We start from the raw sequence: 23,413 nt of genomic DNA, 5'->3' as shown, positions 1-23,413 counted from the left end.
TATCTGTTAAAATGTAGCAAGGCTCCAAATTGCTTTTGCGCCATAAATTCATGAAAGGTGCACGAGGCAAACTCAGTGAGTGCAACGATGGGTGAGCCTCCGGAGATGTTAATTCAAGGTAGGTGGATTGCTCCCTCTCCAAACCTGCACATGAAGGGAGTTAGGCAGAAGACGCCTAATTCTCGCCCACGTCATATCTCCGATGCAAAAAGATGCCCTCCTCCTCGCATGCTGTGGTGAGTGGCCGCTGAGATTTCACTGAATCCGTCGCTACTGATGTGTGGCGCCTACTGAGTTGTCGGCGCTACATATTACACCACTGCCCCAATGTCAGATTTTATCTGGGCCAAGTCCAAAGTGTTACAGGAGAGAGAGAGCACGCACCACAGGTAATTTTGCCACTCGCGTGGCTTACAAGTACTGACACAGCTCTAAGAAAATGATTTTTTTCTTCCTTTTAAGGGGTGTGAATATTCCTGACTGCAGCCCTGGAAATCCATAGGTGTGGCCTTTTAAGGCCTCTCTTGTGAATCTAAACTTCAACGGCGTGTATCACACAAAATGGTTCCCTACATGTGCTTTTCCAGTACCCTGCCCCTGCCTCTGCTGGGCTGAGGCCTTCTTTTGCCACTTTAGTGTAAGCATGTGCTCGTCTGTTTATTTTAGGGCGCGTCACCAGGCCATGCTGAGTGTCAGTGCGGGTGACTGCTCTGTTTATGCCGAGTGAAGTACTTCTCAGCTCCTGTAGGCAGCGCTTGCATGTTCTTGTTCTGGTTAGCATCATCCTACGCGTCTGTTCCGTTTATTATGTCAAGAGGTTAAACTATACTTCAAATCCATCAATTTCATTTAACTCACGATGGGGGCACCTTTTAGCTTAGTTCCTTTGTTAGTTTTGTTCTTCCCTGCTTTATACATTCTGAGCACTGGCTGCAGACTTCTTGCAACAAAGCAAGCCAATGGCTTGGTAATTAGCAGCAACACCTCGGATTCGTTGTGAGAAAAAGCAGGGTGTAAGGTCATGTAGTTCTTTAGTCACTGCCCTTGTCTATTGTTGTTCGGTCTAGCTACACCATTTCCATAGAGCTAGGAAATGTATTGTACGAGTTCACTGAGCTGGCGGCTCCTGAGTGCTAATTTAGCCTCCTGCAAAAGGCAACTTGCTTGTGAGGAATCTTAAACACTTTGAAGCACCCATGTGCAGTCTGACCTCGGGTCCAGAAATCCCCCATCACCCAGAGGGAACTGCTGATGATCCTACAATGAGTAGGCGCTAGCAAAAATATTGGATCATGCTGTTCCGTCATTTCTGGCCCGAGAGCTACTGAGACTTCGGTGCAATATTTTTGTCTATAATAAACATTACCCAGTTTCTCAAACAATTCATGAGGTGTTCCCTAAGATTAGGAAGGGTTACATAGGTGACCGAATCAGGTGACATGAAATCCTCCTGCATGCCAAGCCTGTGTGTTTGATTCCTTTAGATGATGTGCTGTGAACAACACAAGAGAACTGGAGAGATTGCCCCCTTTGGCTGATGGGGCGTGCTCCTGTGTGAGAGACAACTTTGCATTCCCTATGCAGGTTCCGCCTTCAGGTCCTACCATTAATTTCCCATGTGGTGGTGTTTGCACCTTCAGAGAGGCTCTTTTGGGAAGGTGGCCCTTTAGAAGATGTGAAGTCTGGGAATATCGTTTTTTTGAGTAAAGTTGTGAATTCTAGAAACTAGAACTATAGAGATTGCTTAACTAGGCAATAAGACACCCTACTTCTATAAGGACTCTCTTTTGTGGGTCTACATATGTACCTTCTCTAAGACTTAGGGCTTTATCTAGCGTTTGGTAGAAGGGGTATCCCATTGCAAACATAATGTATTACAGGTGCATTGTAGGCTTATAGCCTGTGGCCGAGGGCTATACCGGGTGTTAAAGGCCCTGAACCCAAGTTATCAGCCTGAGCTGCAGGCGTGGGCTATAACAAGACTGAGGGTCTTTAACAACTGGCACAGCCTGAAGCAGAAGGGCTATAAGGCTAATAGAACATTTCAACTACTGAGGATAGAATGTTCCAAATTAAAAAGGCAAAAACATGAAGACAAACATTGGAATGTTGAAGCTCTGGCCCTATGCCAGCCATTATAAGCCCAGAGCTACTCTATTGTCTTCGATGGAGCTCTCAACATTCCAGTGTTCTAGTATAGCCTACAGCACTTTCAATAAGGTGAACAGGATATTTTTCACGGTTTATCAAAGTATCCCACCCACCAAATTCTCAATAAGGCCCTAAAGCTCTCTTCTCTTGGAATAGAAGAGAAAACCACTATCTTCTCAAACCATCTGATGCTGTATGAGGAACTCTCATGCTCATGGACATGATGGAATTTCTGAACTCAGCGCCAGGAGGAGGACATTTCTGATTGTGCCTCTATTTATAATTAGGTAAACACAAACTGGTAAGCTTCTGACTGCTCATTAAACTATTGCAGGTACTTTCCCATCCTAGAAACACAAACCAAAAACTAATGAGCTGCAGGAAAACCTGTCATGGATACATGCAGTCTTCAGTTAAATAATCCACCTCACTTAAGGTGCTTGCCAGGGTCCAGGCAAAAGGCGAAGACACAAACATCCAATTCTTTCAGACGAGATCTGGGTCAGACATGGGGCCTCAGTGATACTGAGAAATCAAGACTAAAGCTAGAGGCCCTGTAATCTCCAGTGTCTGGAGTAGACATGGAAACCCTTAGAGACTCTCAAATCCCAAACTTCATAGCTGATGTGTAGGGCTCATCCTGTGCACCCTCGCGCTTTCAGTCATGGCCTTGACACTTTACAGCACTGTACATAAGAATTATTGCTATCATCAAACTCAATGGTACTCTTTGTATAGACGTCAGAAGAATGAAAAGATGAGTCAGCCCTCATAAGATTCCAATATGTGAGCTACAAAAGGCTGCCTTTGTTTTAGGGAGCCAGAGTGGAACCAGAGGAACCCAACCCAGTGAAGAGAAGACTTTGTGAACTTCTTTAAGGAGAGGGTATTCTGCCTACCTCCATTATATTTATTTTAAAACAAATGTTATTATTTTCATATAAGAAAAAAACAAAAGACATTCGCTGCCAGGACTTAGTACATTAGAAACAAGCACTGATGTATGCACTGTGATAGTGCTAAGCAACACATGACCAGGACATAGCGCATCAGCAACAGAAAATGATCTATGCATAGTACTACAGATTAAAACAGGTTAAAAATGAGCACATCTTTCAGACTTGTGTAGCCGAAGTGCATAACATATTAAAACATGCCATTTCACCTCGTCAATTAGCAACAAACAAACAGCACCCAATATCCCCACCTTTAGTTACCCCTTACCAAGCTGTCATATATAGAGTTCCATAATCCCCTGTCAAGTTGGGATCACCACTGTAGTTACAAATCCCACTCAAAGCTTCCCCAGTAAAATCAGGTACTTCTACCGTCTGAATCCTCAGCTGTCAGATGTATCTGAGCTAATGTCCAGAGTCCGTAAGTTATCTATTAAATCTCCCCATGCTCTAGCTCTATCATTTGTTCCACACCCTCGCTTCAATTCATGAAACAATACAGCACTCTCAAGTCCAGCCCATTTAACCAGCTTATCTCGCTATTTCCAATGCATTGCCAATTCTTGTTTTTCGAGTATACATAGCAAATCAATAAATCTAGTAGACGTTTTTTGCTTTTTAAGGCATGGTTAACCCACAAGGAGACAGTCCAAGTGTGAACAAAGGACCACCCGCTGTGTGATATAATTGAGACAGTCCACTATCACCTCCCAGAACCCCGCTAAAGAGGGGCAGGACCATACCATATGGAAAATGTATGGCCCAAGCTCCCCGCATCTTGGACCTGCTGCAGCAGCTGCCGCAGAGAATCTATTGATCCTACCAGGTGTAAGGCAAACTCTAGGTAGAAAATAAAAATGAATACATTTGAATCTGGCATTATGAGAGACTGAGTATGTGTGCTAGGATCTTCTCCGTCCATATCAGTAATTTGTAGCTCTAAATCAATATCCCATTTCACTTTCAAATCTGTGAGGGTAATTAGAATGTTAGCACGTATGGCTTGGTATAGTGACGTGACCGCTTTTACATGACGCGTCATTGTACAGAGCAGGTTTTATGTGTTGCAGTTTCCCAGACTCCATTTCCCGAATGATTCCCAGTCATGACTACCATTGCTTGGTGCTACAAGATTTGGCCAGAAGGAATATCGAAATCCTCCATCAAGTCTTCAAATAAGTGCAATTCTCCTTCCTGATACAGATGTCCTATACTATTCATCCCATAGGCAGTCCACCCCGCAGTCCCCTCCAATTTCCCTTCAAGAGCCACCATCTTCAAAACCTTAGTGCTGGCCTGGCGAGTAGGCCTCAGGGACGCAGGCTTGCTGCGGGCGGTGTTGCCAACACTGCTGTATCACCAGGAGCTCCTGAGCGGCAGCACGTAGATGCTGCGGGGTAACCAAGAGGACCTGTGATTAGTCCCTCTAGTGTCTTCCCTCTAGAGAAGGGAAATAGTAGAGATATTGGTAGAGTGGGACCTTTATTTCTACTCAGCAGGGTCCGCAAGATCACCTGGCAGTGATTCGGGTCTTTCACCTTGATATAGGTGAAACATGTTGATTGAGAGCAGGCCAAGTGCCAGTCTGCACGAAGAAACACTTTTACTCCAGTGACTGCACTTTGGAAAGAGCCGAATTCTGAACACTGACACTTTACAATCTTTTACCACTAATTCTACAAAACCAACAAAGGCCATTCCTAAGCTTTCCTTTATATAGGTATAAAAATCAACAATCTCCCGCCTGCATGTTTACTACAAATATTTAGATTTTAATTCCAATATAGTCGTGCGCCAATGCTTGCCAAATGAAAACGTATTGCAAACTGCAAATTATGGATTCTTCCTTTCAATGTTTTTTGCAGGACACAAACACGATTTATAGGGCTACCGTGAGTCGAAAGAACCCCTATTGAACAAAACAAGTATCCAGTCATAAACCAGAGTATACAATTCCACATTTTCAAAATGCAATTATGTATGTGCAACAATCATTTTGTGTGTTCTCTTTTTTTGCAATTAAGACCGTTATAAATGCTCACACCCCCGTGGAACATATTGTACTGAGAAGTGAGAGAGAATCAACGCCTCTCTGCAACAGCTACATAAACCCACTGAGCTATTTTTAGGTCTGGTGCTAGCCAAGACCTTTTGATTTTAGTGCAATTATATAAATATGCTATACTTGCATTTAGTGACTTTCAGCCAGCCTTCTTCGACCATTGGTCTGTTGCATCATTCACATGTTTTCCACCCACTACAGCCCACAGTATGGGGCAGTGGGCTAACCCACTTCAGCCACTGGCTAACTTCACTGAGAGAGATGGAATTCACCTGTTTCATAAATAGCACATGCACCCACAAGAACGAAAATATATATATTTTTCTTTTTTTTAAAATATTGGTGAGGCCCATGCAACTCCCATAACAATATTTTAGAAAACCAATGGCAAAACAAGACAAGCATTGGCAAATCCCAAAGGCTTGCAGCTAGGCTGAATGGATTTACCAAAGCGTGTTACTGGGCTGCTCTCCTGCTTAGGCTCTTCCACCCTCTGTTTTAGCAAACATCATGCGTAACTGACGTGAGATAGCCTGCACGTATGAATCAGTATATGAAAAGGGCTCGAAAGTTAAACAAAAAATCCGTGGCAATTCCATCCCCAAGTCGTAATTAAAGATCAGAGTGATAGGTGGGTCTACCAGGCGCCAGGTCTGAGAGACAATGGCGCCCCTCCTGCCTCTGTTATTGGTCTCAGGGGAACAGGAAGCTGCAAGGTCTGTCTGCAGAGGTGTCCGGATGTCGCAGGGTCTAGATGTGAAAGAGCCTGGCAGCCTGCCTCGGAATGTGTTGTATGAGGGAGCTCTGCGGAGACCTCGCAGCGCTATATGAATGATATCTGTACATGTACACCAGAATTTGTGTTTAAGCCCTCACTGTTTTACCACTCTTTCTGTCTAAATGAATACTTTTCTCAAAGCATTTTGCACAAATATGGCATTTGCAGAAGCAAATTACCATTCACAGAATCAGGGTTTATGGATTTTTAACCTCTAAAATCACATTTGCAAAGGTTGAAACTTAGATGTTTGGCAGATTTGTGAGCAATTTCTCCATTGAACTAGTCTACTTTTAGGGGCATATCAGCAAGGGCCGGAGTTAAAATAATCGCCGCTTTAGCGTCCGTTTTCGAACGAAAAGCAGCGATAATTTTAACGCCCTATTAGCAAGGACACGCTAACTCGTGAATCCATGCTTCTTCGCCCTTTCCCTTAACATCCAACTTTGCATCTCTAATGAGATGCAAAGTGGGCGGTACTCCCCAGGATAACGCCGGCGATAATCGCACAGTTGGCAGCTTGTGCTCTGAATTACATCGCTTTGGAGATACGTGTTGCTGATAGCACGCTATCTCAGCGATAAAATTCAGAGTTGGCCGGCGATAATTATCCTACCACTAAGTGCGCTTAGCGATAATTATCGCCGGCCCTTGCTGATATGCCCCTTAGGGGGTAAAGACCAACAAACTCGTATATAAACGTATAATCCATGCAGGTAGTTTTTCACTCCATAAATGCACAGAGACCTACTCCTACTCGTGGGAGATCCCGCATGGGGAAAGAAACATAAAAAAGTTATAGGTCAAATTTACGTGTTCAGACTTTCGTCAGACCAAAATGCCCACTATGAAATATGATTCCTTTTGTCTTTAAAAGCCCTGGATTAAATTTAAATGACACCTGCATAATTTGCATACTTTTGGGAATTTTGCAGTAGGCTTGTTCTGTGAAATTCCAGAAATGATGCAATCAAGTTACTTTGCATAATTAAGTACAACTCTTGGTAAAAATGTAATGTAAACACAAGGCAGCAATAGACCACGAGCAGCTATTGTTTGTGGTACTTTTGTTTTTTGCACTTTTTTGTGCAAAATGCATCTACACGTCAAAAATTGACACAAGGACACATTTTGCACTAAAGTATGGTGTGAAGTGACAGATTTGCATTTTGAGTAATCATGCATAATTTTGTGTTATTTTGTCAAAATTCTGCGTAATTACACAATGTGTGCACACCCCTACTTTAATCTCTTTTTTTCTTTAGCCTTATGGCCAACATGTTTTTCGTTCCATTAGGAGTGTATCCTATGACCAATCAGAGCTTAGATAGGTGATATTTGTAGCACACATAAAAGAAGGTATTTACAATGCACTATCCAGCATTCTGTTCTAAGTAATCACAGTTGCTAACCCAACGATCCATCATGCAATCTATACCGGGCAACCAAAACTTTTCTTTAAGTTTCCTTTAAGTACTAGACATACGTCCATGTCCATCATGACCCATTTTTATCACAATACTCCGAACAGCCACAAGGGGGACAATTTTGTCTCCTCTCAAAATGATACCATTATACAGCGATAACTCGCCCTTTTCATTCCAAAATGCTGCACATTCTCCTTTAATTACTTTCTCACAAGACCATCCTTTAAGTAATTATGATTTAACATTATTTAAACAAACGCCATGCTCCATTTCTTGCAACCACACCTCTTCACCCTCTCGCCTATCAGATATATCTTCCTTCTGCAACACATCCTCATAGTGTACGCAACCTCACACTCAAAATTATCATGAACAGACGTCTCAGTCACATTTAAAGGAAGGCGTGACAATCCATCCGCAATAGTATTCTTCCTGCCAGAAACATCTTCAGCATCAAACTGATTCTTTTTTAGGTCTCGCCTGAGACAGCGCATACGCTTAGTAAGTGGCTTTTAAAAGTGCCACGAGAGGCTTTTGCTGGCCTACAGCTTGGGTTCACAAGCTTGTGCACGTGCACAGCTGCCATCTGTGTTTTTATTGCTGTAATCAGGCTCCTCTGCTTGCACTACCCCCTCCCTTTTCCCCCTCCCTCCGGGTCAGCTTCATGTGTGTCTTCTATGGCTGTGAATCATGCTTCTCTGCTCGGACTCCCCCTCCCTTCTCCCACTCCTCTTTGCCAGTTTCATTTGTGTCTTCTATCACTGTGAAAGCTCCTGCTTCCACCAGGCAAACACACCACCAGCCGTCAGTGCACGCGTCTACCAGGCACACACACCACCAGCCGTCAGTGCACGCTTCCACCATGTACACACACCACCAGCCGTCAGTGCACGCTTCCACCAGGCACACCCACCACCAGCCGTCAGTGCACACTCTCACCAGGCACAAACACCATCAGCCATCAGTCCACACTTTCACCAGGCACACCCCCTACCAACCATCACACACTACCAGCTGTTGGTGCATGCTTCCACCAGGCACACACCACCAGCCGTCGGTGCCCGCTTTCACCAGGCACACACACACTACCAGTCGTTGGTGCACGCTTTCACCAGGCACACACACCACCAGCCGTCAGTGCACACTTCCACCAGGCACACATACCACCAGTCATCAGTGCACGCTTCCACCAGGCATACACACCACCAGCCGTCAGTGTACGCTTCCACCAGGCACACACACCACCAGCCATCAGTGCACACTTTCACCAGCCACACTACCAGCTGTCACACACTACCAGCCGTCGATGCACGCTTTCATTGGGCACACACCACCAGCCATCAATGCACGCTCCCACCAGGCACACACACCACCAGCCGTCAGTGCACACTTTCACCAGGCATACACACTACCAGCCGCCACACACTACCAGCCGTCAGTGCATGCTTTCACTGGGCACACACACCACCAGCCGTCAATGCACGCTTTCACCAGGCACACACACCACCAGCCATCAGTGCACGCTTTCACCAGGCACACACACCCCCAGCCGTCAGTGCACGCTTCCACCAGGCACACACACCACCAGCCATCAGTGCACACTTTCACCAGCCACACTACCAGCTGTCACACACTACCAGCCGTCGATGCACGCTTTCATTGGGCACACACCACCAGCCATCAATGCACGCTCCCACCAGGCACACACACCACCAGCCGTCGGTGCACACTTTCACCAGGCATACACACTACCAGCCGCCACGCACTACCAGCCGTCAGTGCATGCTTTCACTGGGCACACACACCACCAGCCGTCAATGCACGCTTTCACCAGGCACACACACCACCAGCCATCAGTGCACGCTTTCACCAGGCACACACACCCCCAGCCGTCAGTGCACGCTTCCACCAGGCACACACACCACCAGCCATCAGTGCACGCTTCCACCAGGCAAACACACCACCAGTCGTCAGTGCACACTTTCACCAAGCACAAACACCACCAGCCATCAGTGCACATTTTCACCAGGCACACACACTACCAGCCGTTACACACTACCAGCCATCGTTGCATGCTTCCACCAGGCACACACCACCAGCCGTCGGTGCACACTTTCACCAGGCACACATACACCACCAGCCATCTGTGCACGCTTTCAACCGGCACACACACCACCAGCCGTCAGTGCATGCTTTAACCAGGCACACGCACCACCAGCCATCAGTGCACGCTTCCACCAGGCACACACACCACCAGCCGTCAGTGCACGCTTCCACCAGGCACACACACCACCAGCTGTCAGTGCACGCTTTCAACCGGCACACACACCACCAGCCATCAGTGCATGCTTTAACCAGGCACACGCACCACCAGCCATCAGTGCACGCTTCCACCAGGCACAAACACCATCAGCCATCAGTCCACACTTTCACCAGGCACACCCCCTACCAACCATCACACACTACCAGCTGTTGGTGCATGCTTCCACCAGGCACACACCACCAGCCGTCGGTGCCCGCTTTCACCAGGCACACACACACTACCAGTCGTTGGTGCACGCTTTCACCAGGCACACACACCACCAGCCGTCAGTGCACACTTCCACCAGGCACACATACCACCAGTCATCAGTGCACGCTTCCACCAGGCATACACACCACCAGCCGTCAGTGTACGCTTCCACCAGGCACACACACCACCAGCCATCAGTGCACACTTTAACCAGCCACACTACCAGCGGTCACACACTACCAGCCGTCGATGCACGCTTTCATTGGGCACACACCACCAGCCATCAATGCACGCTCCCACCAGGCACACACACCACCAGCCGTCAGTGCACACTTTCACCAGGCATACACACTACCAGCCGCCACACACTACCAGCCGTCAGTGCATGCTTTCACTGGGCACACACACCACCAGCCGTCAATGCACGCTTTCACCAGGCACACACACCACCAGCCATCAGTGCACGCTTTCACCAGGCACACACACCCCCAGCCGTCAGTGCACGCTTCCACCAGGCACACACACCACCAGCCATCAGTGCACGCTTCCACCAGGCAAACACACCACCAGTCGTCAGTGCACACTTTCACCAAGCACAAACACCACCAGCCATCAGTGCACATTTTCACCAGGCACACACACTACCAGCCGTTACACACTACCAGCCATCGTTGCATGCTTCCACCAGGCACACACCACCAGCCGTCGGTGCACACTTTCACCAGGCACACATACACCACCAGCCATCTGTGCACGCTTTCAACCGGCACACACACCACCAGCCGTCAGTGCATGCTTTAACCAGGCACACGCACCACCAGCCATCAGTGCACGCTTCCACCAGGCACACACACCACCAGCCGTCAGTGCACGCGTCCACCAGGCACACACACCACCAGCTGTCAGTGCACGCTTCCACCAGGCACACACACCCCCAGCCGTCAGTGCACGCTTCCACCAGGCACACACACCCCCAGCCGTCAGTGCACACTTCTACCAGGCACACACACCACCAGCCATCAGTGCACGCTTTCACCAGGCAAACACACCACCAGTCGTCAGTGCACACTTTCACCAAGCACAAACACCACCAGCCATCAGTGCACATTTTCACCAGGCACACACACTACCAGCCGTTACACACTACCAGCCATCGTTGCATGCTTCCACCAGGCACACACCACCAGCCGTCGGTGCACACTTTCACCAGGCACACATACACCACCAGCCATCTGTGCACGCTTTCAACCGGCACACACACCACCAGCCGTCAGTGCATGCTTTAACCAGGCACACGCACCACCAGCCATCAGTGCACGCTTCCACCAGGCACACACACCACCAGCCATCAGTGCACGCTTCCACCAGGCACACACACCACCAGCTGTCAGTGCACGCTTCCACCAGGCACACACACCACCAGCCATCAGTGCACGCTTCCACCGGGCACACACACCACCAGCCATCAGTGCACGCTTTCACCGGGAACACACACCACCAGCCGTCAGTGCACGCTTTCACCAGGCATGCACACTACAAGCCGTCAGTGCAGCAGGCAGGCTCTTCTCAGTGTTTCTTGGTAAATATGTGTCCGATGCCTGGGAGGGAGTGGGTCGAGTTTCCTTAAACCTTGCTGAGTATGCAGGTGCAGTAAATGAACTCCTGTGTGAGAGAGTCATGCTGCCTGGGGCTGACTCACTCCATACTTGTAAATTGAGCCTGCACCAGGCTTTTTATCATTTGCAAAGTTTGGTGCAAGCCCACAGCTAGGCAGCCCCCACACCCCCGGGAAAGACTGCTTGCTACAAACAGAATGGAAATACCATTCAGAGCAATGAAAACAAGTTCATTTGATGCAAAGAACTGTTAACAAAAAATATGTCCAGCTATTGTAGATCTGGCAACTTAATCAAAACAGCAACAACAAAAAACAAACAAGCACTGGCATAGTCAATAGGTCTCGCTTTTTGGACCCTATAGGTATTTAGTTATGCAGCAGAAAATCCTTGGTGCAACAACACCAACGGTTACATGGCTAAACACTTATAAGGTCCCAAATGCGAGACCTATTGGCTATGCCATTGCTTGTTAGTTTAGACACTAACCTTGCTGATCTAGGAGTTACATTTCTTCCCCTTTCCGGTTTCAAAATATTCACCAATGGTTTGTAAGGAGTTTGAATTTAAAATGTCTTTACCCACACATAGTCTGAACCTCTCTCTTGCCTAATTAGCACCCAACAGTTTACGTTCTATAACAGAATAATTCCATTTGCTTGAGTAAAGTTATGTTACAATCTGTTATACCTGGCACCATTGGCGTGGGTCTCCCTTCCATTTTTTGCTGTTGCCTCATGTGTTTTTGCTGGTGTTAGATGCTTTGGGCACTGTGCCACTGCTATCCAGTGCCACAGTGCAAGTGCTCCCTATTGTAAATTGATGTACTAATCAGTGATTCCATGTTTGGCTATTTGGTTTACTTGTCAGACCCTAGTCTAGTGCACTGAGTGTGCCAGGGCGTGTAATCCAAATGCTGCTGGTGGGCCTGCAGCACTGGTTGTGTCACCCACAGAAGCAGCCTTGTAAAATGTGTCTATGCTCTGCCATTGCAGAGCCTGCATGCAGTCTGGTACTGTCATGCTGGCTGGGCAAGTACACCCACTTGCAAGTCCCTAAACCTTCCCTTTTCTTCATATCAGTCACCCCTATGGTAGGCCCAAGGGCAGGGTGCATTGTAAGTATAAGGTAGGACAAACCCTGAAGTGTGTGGCATGTCCTAATAGTGAATTACAGCCATTTTCGTTTTTCACTATTGCAAGGCTACCTGTTCTCCATAGGCCAGAATGGGCTGTTAGAATTGTTCCATTTTATAATCCTAACAGGCTCAGAGAACATGGTAGAAATTTGTCTTTAGTATGCATGAACTCAGAATAATAAAATACATATTTTAGTGACGTTTATTTTAATATTCTGTGTTTGCAAATACCACTTTTAGAAAGTAGGCCTTTGCTTGTCTAACCATTCAAACCTGCCTCTGCTAGTTTGTGTATTCCTATGACTAGTTTCTGTGAGTGACAGAGCTGGGGAATTCCAGGAGAGCAGGCTGAGTCACCCAGTGATGAATAGAGAGATTTGCATCTAGATGGGAGGGAGGAGTGCACCTGAACCTTGAATAGGGCTGTGCCTGCCTTCAACAATGCTGGCTCCACTCCCTGGGGAGCGGCTGATGTCTCTGCCCTGCACACTGAAAGAAAAGAAGGAGACCTGTCAACAAAATGCTCCAGGACTGTACTTGCCTTCCACAATGCTGGTTCCACCTCCTGTCGGGCGCCTGATGCTTCTGCCCTGCACTGTGAAAGGAAAGGAGAAGTCTGGTAAACAAAGTGCTCAGGAACTGGTTTGGACTAGGCACAGGCGGAACATGTAGATAACCCTCTTTCTGCATTAATACAGCTCCCACTTCATATCCACTTGCATCCACACAATCACACACTCAAGCAAGGCTTACAAGTGATGGTCTTTCTTTGAACTGTATCTGTTAATAGTGAAATGATACACCTAGTGAGAGAGCCAGTGTGCGTATGGAAGTTCATTGAAAGGCAGTTTAGAGCATGGGTACTCATAGTACGGCCAGAGGGCCGCCAGAGGCCCGGCAAGCCTTCCCTGGCGGCCCACAGACCTTGCAGACAATTTACCTGTTTAAAAAAAATAAAGTGTGTCTGCAAACACTGTGCGCCTACACTCTGCTGCTCTGTGGGGGCCGGGCATTCCAGTGATAGTCAGAGTGGAGCTGCAGGGGCCTAAGAGGTAAAATACAAAAGCCTCATTAACATACAAATGGTCTTTTAAAGACCTGTGAAGTGCTCGGGTGCGGCTCTGTGTGTGTGTGCCCGGAAGCTGTCTCAGCCCAGGCACAAACAGGCAGAGTGCGATTAAGAGGGTTACAGAGGGAGGTAGAGGGGGGAGACAGAGGGAGGGAGGGAAAGGGACGGAGACAGAGGGATGGAGAGGGAGGGAGAGCGAGGGAGGGAGGGAGGGAGAGCGAGGGAGGGAGGGAGGGAAAGGGACACAGACACAGACAGAGGGAAAGCGAGGGAGGGAGGGAAAGGGAGGGAGAGGGAGGTAGAACGAGGAAGGGAGGGAAAGGGAGGCAGAGAGAGGGAGAGCGAGGGAGGTAGGAAAGGGAGGGAGACGGTGAGAGTGGGGAGGGAGGGAGATAGTGGGAGAGCGAGGGAGGGAGAGGGAGGGGGAGCGAGGGAGGGACAGAAAGGGAGGCAGACAGAGGGAGAGCGAGGGAGGGAGGGAAAGGGAGGCAGATAGAGGGAGAGCGAGGGAGAGAGGGAGAGCGAGGGAGGGAGGGAAAGGGACACAGACACAGACAGAGGGAAAGCGAGGGAGGGAGGGAAAGGGAGGGAGAGGGAGCGAGAGCGAGGAAGGGAGGGGAAGGGAGGCAGAGAGAGGGAGAGCGAGGGAGGGAGGAAAGGGAGGCAGACACGGAGAGCGGGGAGGGAGGGAGAGGGAGGGAGAGCGAAGGAGGGAGAGGGAGGGAAGGAAAGGAGAGAGGGAAAGGGAGGCTGACAGAGGGAGAGTGAGGGGGGAGGGAAAGGGAGACAGAGAGAGGGAGACAGAGTAAGGGAGACAGACAAAGGGAGATGGAGGGAGACAGACGGAGACAGAGGGAAGGAGACAGACAGAGACAGACAGAGGGAGGGAGACAGACACAGACAGAGGGAGGAAGACAGACAGAGGGAGGGAGGGGGGAGGGAGGAGGGTGACAGACAGAGGGAGGGAGGAGGGTGGCAGACAGAGGAAGGGAGGAGGGAGGGGGAGGGCAACAGATGGAGAAGGGCGACAGAGTGAGGAGGGTGACAGAGTGAGGAGGGCGACAGAGGGAGGAGGGAGACAGAGTGAGGGAGACAGAGAGGGAAAGGGAAGGAGAGAGAGGTAGACAGAGAGGGAGAGGGAGACAGAGAGGGAGAGAGAGTGAGACAGTCAGAGTGAGTGAGACAGAGGGAGTCAGGGAGAGAGAGAGGGAGGGAGAGGGAGTGAGACAGTCTGAGTCAGACAGAGGAAGACATAGGTAGAGATGGAGGGAGAGAGGGAGGGAGAGAGAGATATGTTTGTATGCCGGGTCTGATGGCTCAGTGGACGAAGGCGTCCGCTGCAGGGACCTGTGTCCAACCTCATGGTCACAGTTTTTTTTTGTTCTAGCCCCGCCCCCGCTCCAACTGACCCCTCCCCCACCGGTGCGGCCTTCGGACACAAACGACACTGTAAATTTGGCCCCGTGAGAAAAGTTTGTGAGTACCCATGGTTTAGAGTATGCCTCTCATCCAAGAAACCTCGGTGACTTTCTCAGGTCCAACATGAAAGTCCCATTCTCTCTCCTAAAACTGTTGGAACCGTGCATTTTATATTCAAAACTTGATTTAAAACCTATTAAAACACTTAAATAATTTTGAGTAATTTTCTAGTTCTTACCACATGAAATCAATTAATCTAGGAAGTTTTTTAATTTCTCTACGACTTGAAATCCGATTCATAAATGGATTGAATTTTTTTTCACAGCTTAGACCAATTTATGTGCTAATTAATTTTCAGATGTGGAATCCCAATCCTGATCCAAGGTTGCAAGATTTTATCTTTTCCGATATGGGTGGATTTCTGAGCGGATTTCTGCAACTGCAGATGTACGGCTGGGCAAGATAAGGAATTTATCAGGTATGGTCACTTGCAACATTAGGTGATCGCATGCAATCTTGTTTTTTATTTTTTGGGAAATGGCCTTGCAGTTGGTTTCTCTCTGCCAAATCCCGTACAAATAAACATATGCCAAACATAGGATAATTTTCCAAGAGCAAATTGCAGATGTTTTTTTATGTACCATTTGTGAACCGAGCCCCTACGGACTTATTAAAAAACATGATCCATGGGCACATGTGTTTTTTATTCATCATATCCACCTGCAGATTAGGCTGATTGTTTTTTGGAAACATAGCTTATTCATCTTCCTTTGGCTGGTGAGATATCCAGTGTCCAGTGCTGGATATAACTCGTTGAGTTATGTCCCTGTTGCAAACAGGTAAATGTAACCTGCAAAACACAAGTATGAAAAATTACAGATTTTAACTCAATCTTTCTTTATTCTAAGGCGGATTATCTAGGCGCTTGGACAGGTGTGTAGATGTGTTGTTCCCAAGGTGCTTATACCAAGAGCCGGGTCTTCGGCTTCTTGTGGAATCCATCAAGTGAGGAGCAGGCTCTGATGTGTTGAGGGGTAGTAATAAACACTTATTAAGTGCTAAAAAGTTCAGTTTGCAATGTGTGCTATTTAAAAGATTAATATTACCACACTTAGGGGGTCATTATGATTGCGGATTTTCCGCATCCTCGGGGCCGGCGGAAGCCACCGCAGCGGACTGACCAAAGACCCACCGCCAGATTAGGATGGCTGGTGGGTCCTGGTTTAAGTCCGCAGCTTTTCCGCCGCGGTCGGATTACAACCGCAGCGGAAAAGCTCTAATATGGTGACGGTGTCTTCCAGACACCGTCCACCATATTAGGATGGCCAGTAAAGTATGCTTTTCCGCGGCGGGTTTTCCGCCGCGGAAAAGCATACGGAACTTCAGTGCGGGGGCCCGTTGCGGGCCCCCTAGGTGAAGGGAGGGTGGGGGGTGCACATGGGGGGTACCTATGGTCGGTGCCTGCCTCTTTCTGCATGCAAATGCAATGCGTGCATTTTTAACATTGCCGCAGGTGCAGCTTGAAGCTGCACCCGCGGCAATGTTAAAAATATAGGATGTGAGCGCCAGGGTGGCGGTCACATCCTAATTGCACAGGAGGGAACTCCGCATGCCATGCGGAGGTTCCCTCCTGCTCTGGGGTCGCGGACGGACGCAAGTCCGTCCGCGATCCTAATCGACCCCTCTTAATCGGACATACCTAGCATTTCCACAGAGGATATAAGATATAGAAGGATATACCTTACATAAACTCATACCTTGACAATGTCATAATTTTAAAATCTCCGTTTATTACTTAACAACCAGTGAAATTACACTCCATGTTTGAATCTTCTGTTGAGCTGCTGGGTGTGGCAGCCACTTTTGTGGTTTCAGCTGAGGCCCGTCTGACTTCCAGCTACCAAGACAGAGAGAAAAGGGATGACTGTGCATATGAAGTGAGGCCTTATGCAGCCGGTTGCACTTGAAAGAACTACAAGGACTCTCTGCAGCTCCCCACAGCCAAGAACAGTGAGAGTGCATGTGTCCCAGTGTCACTACAAGGAATGTGCTATTACTTACCGGTAATCTTCATTACTCCTGATCCCGTTGTCCTCGTCCCATTCCTAAACATAGTGGAGATCACTATCTCCGCGACAGAAAAAAAGAACAGGAGCATGCTGGAATACATAACCCACTCCCTCTCGCTGGGAGTATATAAGCAGTACCAACCCAGCATGCAGCCTGAAAATACCAAGCCAACAACCGGAAGGCCGTTCACCAGGGAGGCAAGGAGGGGTGTTAGGAATGGGACGAGGACAACGGGACCAGGAGTAATGAAGATTACCGGTAAGTGATAGGACATTACCCCCAGGTCCCTCCTGTCCTCGTCCTATTCCTAATCATGTGGAGAATACCAAAGAAAACAACCCGGCCTTCCGGACAACCACCGACGCCAGGGGCATCAGACTGAGAAACAAAACGGCACCCAATCGAAGAAGAAGGGAGCCCACAAGAACACGCAGGAAGGAGCACAACAAGCCACGCCCCCAACCAAGCCTACAGAGCCGAGACACCAAAACCAGCGGGGGACGACCCAGAAAGGACCCTAAACGAGCACAAGAACCGCCAAGGCAAGCCTGAAGAAGGCCTAGCCCCCAGAGCCAAGCCCCAAAGGAACACCCAGAGGGGCAGAAAGAACCCCCCCCCCTAACCCCTCTCCGAACAAGCAGGGAAATTGAGCCCCAGAGAAGCGGAAGCCCCCCAGCCAGGAAGGGCAAAAGACCAGGGAGAAAAACCACCAAGGGAGAATCCCACAGCCCCAGGCACCGCCAAGCTGCCGCCCCAACAGGGACAAAACAGGCCAACCCGGCCCAATGGTCGAGAGCGCACGACAGCAGGCCGCACAGGAGGAAACCACCCAGGCCCAGGAAAGAATCCAGCAGGGGCAAGTCAGAGAGCGAAATCCCTCAAAGCAGGGAAGAAAGCGACCCATAGCCGGAGCAACCCACAAATGACCACACCAAAAGGCGAGGGGAAGGAAGACGAGACTAAAGAGGCACGCCAAAGCAAGAGAACAACGAATGCGACCAACCACAGGATCAACCCCAGCACACCAGGGGAAGCCACCAGCAGAGCCAACAAGACGGAAGAGGGAGGAACCAGATAAGAAAACAAGCACCGACCCAAAGCAACAACCAGGAAGAAAGGGGCCAAGGAACCCAGGCAAGGCCCACCCCCCCCCTCCCCACCAACAGTTGACAACCGCAGCAATAGGCACCGGAGTCACAGACACTCCACAGAAGGCCCAGGCCAAAGGCAGGAAAGACAAGCAGCCAAGCCCAGCAAAGACTGGATGGTCGCATCTAAGGCCACCACACCGGGAGAAGAATACCCGGGGCACAGGAATCAGCCAGCAGCCAGGCCCGAGGAAACCAAAAACCGGAGACACAGGGAAACAAACCCAGGAACCTGGCCAATCCAGGCCAGGGAGAGCAAAAAGCGCCCCCCAAAGCAGAATCCACATCCGGCCAAGGCACAGCCAAGAGAGAAAAACCGAGGGCAAACACAGAACCCGGGAAACCAACCCCAGAAACAGGAAGGAGGAACTGCCAGCAACCAAGAGCCGACCTACAGGTCAGGAGGACACCAAGGAACCACCCAAGGCAAACCCCAAGAAGGGCAAAACAGGAAGGACCAACAAGGAGCCCATGAGCCCAACAACGCAGACATCCCAGAAGGACCCCAGAAGCCAACCGGACAACCGACAGGCCAGCCACCCAGGAGGACCCCAACACAGAGCCGGCAGAGCCCGAAAGGAGAGGCAAAGGGCCAACCAACCAAACCCCAAAAAACCTCCAATCAAGAAGGGGCCCAGGGAACAGCACAAGAGCCCGCCACTGCCATGCCATCAAGATAGGAGAAGCAGGAGGAAGACAGAGAGCGAGATGGGCAAGCCACACCCGTCAACCAACACAAAGGGCCCAGCGCACCAGCCAGGCGCAAAGGAGCAGCACAGGAAAGGACACAGGCCCAACCCAATACCCAGACGAACAGGGCCAGAACCACTGGTCACCAAGAGGCCGCAAAAGAGGCCCAAAAGCACCAGAAAATGAGCGGCCAGGGAAAAACCCAGGCAGGGACCCTGCAAAGGGAGGCCAAAAACAGGGACCGCAATGGAACAAACCCAACAGAGGCAGAGCTGAGGCCCCATAGAACCCCGGAACACCCCAGGCAACCCTAAACCAAAGGAGAGGAGCCAGGAGAGACCAAAAGGCGCACAACCCCCCGGGTGCGGGAACAGACCCAAAAGGGGAAGGACAAATCCAGTAGAGTCAGCAAGAGAAATGGCCAGAGACACCTCACATGCCAAAAGCAGTCCGTACAGTATGGGGAAACGCACAATGTCAAGGACAGGCCCACAAGGGGAACGCCACAGCATCAGGCCCAGGCAAGGCCAAAAAAGGGGATCAGGGAAGCAGCAATGCATCTCACACACCCGGGGAGTCCGATACCAGATCACAACCGGCAACCCCACCAACAAACCTACCAGCCAAGACCAAGAGAAGGCACGGGGAGGAGGATACCGGGAACGGCACCCACAAAGCAGGAAAGAAGGGCACAGGACAGCCCAAACCCAGAGACAGGCAGGGGTACAGAAGCAGCGCACCCAAGAAACCAAGAAGCCAATTAGGCAGAAGCCAAGGAAGACCCACAACACCCAGCCACCTCAGGCGGCAAAGGGAGCGGCAGCGAAAGGCAAAGGACCCCAAAGTGCACCAAGCCACAAAAAGAGCCACAAGGGGGGAAAAGGAAACCACAACAGGAAACCAAACCCAAAAGCTGCAACCATAGACATGAAGCCCACCGGGTGCCCCAGCAGGACAGCCCAGTACCAACAGCCAAACAAGGCCCACCAGGACAGAGGGAGGGCAGACCAGCTTTCTCCCCCAGAAAAACCAACAGAACCCAAGAAACAGGGAGTCTGACGCAGGAGGAAAGAGGCGACCCAGCCAAACCCAAGCAGGAGCCAAGCCCAAGAGCAGATGTGCAGAACCCGTAAACGGGGCAGAACGGGGGGCCGCACGCCCACCTCCAAGACCCGCAACCAGCAAGAACCCTACTCACAGGGAACCCGCCGGGTGAAGAAGCCCACCAGCCGGGGCAGGAGGGCCCGCTGTAGGAGAGGAGAGGAGAGGAGCAAACGCAAGGGCATCGGCAGGCACAGCCATCACACCCAGGCACCACCAGGCGACAGCAGGGAGAAAAAGGCCACAGGCCCAGAAAACCCACACTGCGAAGCCCAGAGCACCGGCCATGCACCGGAAGACAGGAAGAAACAGGGCACCCGAGCACTGGCCAAGCCAACACTCCCGGAAGGATGCAAGGAGCTTCCAGCACCAGGAGCCCCAGGTAGGCACCCAGACAGGTACGCACTAGGCCCGAACCCACAAGAACAGGCAGGAACCAACAGGGCGGACAGGCAGGAGGTGGAAGAAGCTGGGAAACAGGCAACCAAGGTGGACACCCCACTAGGCACTGACCCGGCCAGTCCAGGGGGAACAGAAGCACACAGAGCAGGAAGCCCAGAAGCCACAGGAATGAACCAGGCTAAACCCTGCCCAAAAATGAAAAGCCCATGAGAGCAGACACGGGCACAGGGGAACGGGCGGAAGCCCACAGGACCCGCCAGCTCCGGCACACCCCAAGCAGAGGAAAACAGGGAGCCAAGACTGCAGGCCAGCACAGAAGAAGAGCACAGTACAGGGAAGAAGAAACTCGCAAGGCGCTATGCACCAGGGGGACGGTCCAACACCACCAGACGTAGACCGTCCCCCAACCCCCTTGCCCAGACGCCAAGCAGCCAAGACAGCTGAAGCAGCCCCACTGTGCACAGCCAGACCCATCCAGGCAAAGCACAAAACACAAAGCCAGAGGAACATGAAAGTGCAAGGCAACTGGGAAGAAAAGCGGAACCGCTGTGCGGTACTCAGGACAGGGGCAGGAAGGACTCACCACCAGTGCCCTGCCCCCAAGAGCAAACCCAGGCGCCCTCCAGGACTCCAGCGCCGTGTAGGGAAGAGTACTGCAGCCACCAGTCCGACACCGATCCTCAGCAAGGCCCGCCCCTGCACTGACACCACGAACAGCAGGGGCGACAGAGAGGAAAGAAGGCCAGCAGCACCCCAAACAAGCCAGGTAGGGGGACCAGGAGCACTCCTCAGCTTAGCCCCTGGGCCCCCAAAACAGCCTCATCTGCGCGTCTTCCAGTCCGGTCAAGCCTTAGGAAGACGCGCGCTGTAACCCGGATGAAATCCTGAGGAGCGGCGCCCCAGCCGCAAAGGGCCGGGTGCCCATCAACGCCACTCCCAGAAAGCCCGCAAGGCCAGGAGACGCGGAGCAGGATGCTGAGGACAGCCCAGCAGCCCGACGAGACATCCATGGAAGAAACACACAGGTGAGCAGCAAACACGTCCCATTCTGTCAGAAGACAGAAAAAGAGAACAGGCTGCATGATGGGTTGGTAGCGCTTATGTACTCCTAGCGGGAGGGAGTGCGTTAGGTATCCAAGCATGCTACTGTTCTTTTTTTCTGTCGCGGAGATAGTGATCTCCACTATGTTTAGGAATGGGACGAGGACAGGAGGGACCTGGGTGTAATGAGACACAACCAAGATTATGTGGTAGAGCTTGTCTGACACCTGTTTCCAGCTTAAGAACAGCTGCTGGAACTGGCCTCCGACTGGCTCCCATTCTATTCCAGCAGTGCCTTTTGCTCACCTTCTTGGTGGTTTTCTAACATTTTGTAAAGTGTCCACACTTGTTTGGGTCATTACAGAAACATCATCTAAGCCTCATGCTTGTCACTTGCAAGTCAATCCACCTCTTGTCCATTGTGATCGTATGAAGATGAGTGAGTGAAGGGAGGGAGGGAGGGAGGATGATAAAAACCCTTCTGGGCTCCAGATATGTGAAGCAGTGGTAAGCAGAGGAGGATTCTAAGCCCTTTCAATGTCCTTTGGGACAACTCGAGCAGAAACAGGAGGCTGCAAACAAAGAAGAATATTTTGCATCATACTGTACGAGGCTGGGTCAGAAGGAAGGAGGGTAAGGTTGCAGGAGGGCCCACAGTCAGCAGGCTCCCGGGGCTGTAGGTACCAGGCACAGAAGGTAATGAAGGCCAGCAGGCTTTATAAGCATCCACTAGTGACTGCAGCAAGCCCTGGAGGTGACACACATGGTTCGGCTATGAACTGACCCCAGGACATGAGGTTGCATTTTCAGTCATTCCTGGCTTATCTGCCAATCACACTAAGAACTCTGGGACCTATAGGCCCACACATAAAACAGAAAAAGTGAAGCTACAAGTCCCACTGTCCTTAGCCTGTAGGCTGAAGAAACAAGACTGGCTGAAGATCACCTTCTTCACATGGGATCAGTTAAAGGCTAAGAAATAAGGCTGCAATGCATTATTAGTCATGTCAGATTCATCTGACATTTAGCTGATCCTGTCACAACCCCATGAGAGTTCCAAAGTCTAATGAGAGATGCCACAAGTACTTATGCCTAAAAGTTTTTCTTTGCCCATATGAATTACTAGCCATGATCTCAAGAACCTCACCACTGTTATCAGCAAGTAGGGGAAGAGGTGAGAGGTCAGAGCACCACAATCCAAATATCAAGCTGCAACAATATTGACTATCTGTATATAATCAATGTAAGTAGTTGTGGAGATAAGTATAGCACATCTATACTCCCCTATATATACAAACCCTGACGGTCTAGCAGCCGTCCACATTGCGGAATTGATATTGCTGCAGGGCAATATTCTTGGGCTCGATATTGTAACATATAACCTGAAAAGAAGACAGAGTGCCCCCAGCATCTCTCCTCCACCACAACCAATGGAAGGGACAAAAACCTCATAACCTCCTGGATATAACTCCTCTCCTAGATCAGTACCAGAATACTGTGTTCTAAATATCGCCTAACAAATTATTGAGTTTTAAATAGCATTAAAAAATATCACACCATTGAAGTTAATAATAGAAAATATGAAGCCAATGGAGCGATATTTTTTTAAACAGTAAATAGGCCATGATGTTTATGTCTAACACACAAAAAAAGTGCCCCCTTCTCAGTCTACTTATAGTATAATCGCAACTAGGACCAAATAAACAAATTCATTAAACCTGGTCCGGTATATTTATTTATACTTTTTAGTCATATGATTGCATACAAAAAATTATTTGTGATGGCAGAAAAACAATACACAATACAAAAATTTACGTACAGACTTACTCAATA

At 49.7% G+C, this 23,413-nt stretch overlaps 1 protein-coding gene across 1 annotated transcript in view; it reads left to right on the top strand.

Annotated features, from left to right (window-relative positions):
- The window catches only part of LOC147702654 (neuropeptide Y receptor type 2-like), a 223,614-nt gene that overhangs the window by 120,713 nt on the left and 79,488 nt on the right, over window positions 1-23,413 (top strand). The window contains exon 2 of the mRNA XM_086928815.1: window positions 15,487-15,606. The gene's annotated coding sequence lies outside the window, so the exon portion shown is untranslated. The remainder of the gene's footprint in view (window positions 1-15,486; window positions 15,607-23,413) is intronic.

Source organism: Lissotriton vulgaris, chromosome 7, assembly GCF_964263255.1.
Source record: "Lissotriton vulgaris chromosome 7, aLisVul1.2, whole genome shotgun sequence".
Taxonomy (NCBI): domain Eukaryota; kingdom Metazoa; phylum Chordata; class Amphibia; order Caudata; family Salamandridae; genus Lissotriton; species Lissotriton vulgaris.
Note: the sequence above shows the minus strand (reverse complement) of the source record. Positions and strands in the feature narration are given on the sequence as shown.